Source organism: Oryzias melastigma, unplaced genomic scaffold (assembly GCF_002922805.2).
Source record: "Oryzias melastigma strain HK-1 unplaced genomic scaffold, ASM292280v2 sc00406, whole genome shotgun sequence".
Lineage (NCBI taxonomy): Eukaryota > Metazoa > Chordata > Actinopteri > Beloniformes > Adrianichthyidae > Oryzias > Oryzias melastigma.
The window spans coordinates 12766-13726 of record NW_023417003.1 but is presented as its reverse complement, the minus strand read 5'-3'; the positions used below and the strand labels follow the sequence as shown (position 1 = coordinate 13726).

General features: G+C 45.7%; 1 long non-coding RNA gene across 1 annotated transcript in view; it reads left to right on the top strand.

The window, feature by feature from the left end:
• Positions 1-695, top strand: part of LOC112141306 — a 3472-nt gene extending 2777 nt beyond the window's left edge. Inside the window, exons 2-3 of the long non-coding RNA XR_002918355.2 lie at positions 433-528; positions 610-695. This is a non-coding gene — a long non-coding RNA (uncharacterized LOC112141306). The remainder of the gene's footprint in view (positions 1-432; positions 529-609) is intronic.
• Positions 696-961: the final 266 nt, after the last annotated feature.

Below are 961 nucleotides of genomic sequence, written 5' to 3'. Positions count from 1 at the left end.
ATGAAGAAATACTGGCGGTTAAAAATGATATAAAGGTTAAAATAAGAAAAATTTCTTACCATCAAAGAAGTTATCTGTTTGATCGCGGTGAACATCGGCTTGAGTTTCTTTAAAAAACAAAAACGTGCTTTGCTTAAGAATGTTTCAAATCAGTTGGATTTTCATTCAGAAGTTTGACTCACCTCTGGCCTTTCCGTTGGTAAAAAGCGACATGACGCTCAGAAGCTTGGAGGATATGCCTGGACTTGTCTGACTCTCGGTCAACGGTGGAGTATTTATCCAAGAAAAGACAAAAGTTGTACTCGATGGATGGGGTGTTACCCGGGTTCACAATAGGCTTCCTGCTTCCTCTCCCATCATCTACTAGGGTCTGTGTTTAAGGTCTTTGTTGGTGGGGAAGTCTAACTTCCCTTTTTCTTTCTGCATTCCCAGACGCTTCTCCATCAGAAGGTCCACAGGTGTCGGAACGATGGCCTCTTCTTTGGAACAGACGGGCTCCTTCCTTTCTCGCGAGCTAAGATCATTAAGGTAACGTCGGTCAGTAAGTGTTAAGAGCGAGCATCAAACAGATGGAGGATCTCATGGCTTTTTTTTTTTCTGCGCTTCAAGGAGAAGACCCGTTGGTGTTCGCGCCCCCCTAGGAAACAGACGGCGGGATCTCCTTTCTGCTTCCTTTCTCGCCGCTGCTGGGTGTCCGAAGGCGTCAAAAGTAGAACCAAAATAAAGTCTACTTAAGGAATAACGGTTGAATTCTTTTATTTCCTGTTCATCCCAACATCCTTGGCCGGAAGAGCTCGGAGGAGAGGATCTAGGAAAGGGTGGGGGCCCGTCATAAAAAGGGCATCCGGCCTCCCTCCCCCTCCTGCAGGCAGGCAGGAAGGATGACACCTCGCTTGGAATGCAGAGACTCGGAATCACACAGGGGTTTTATATAAAGTTTATATCGATTTGATATCAAATT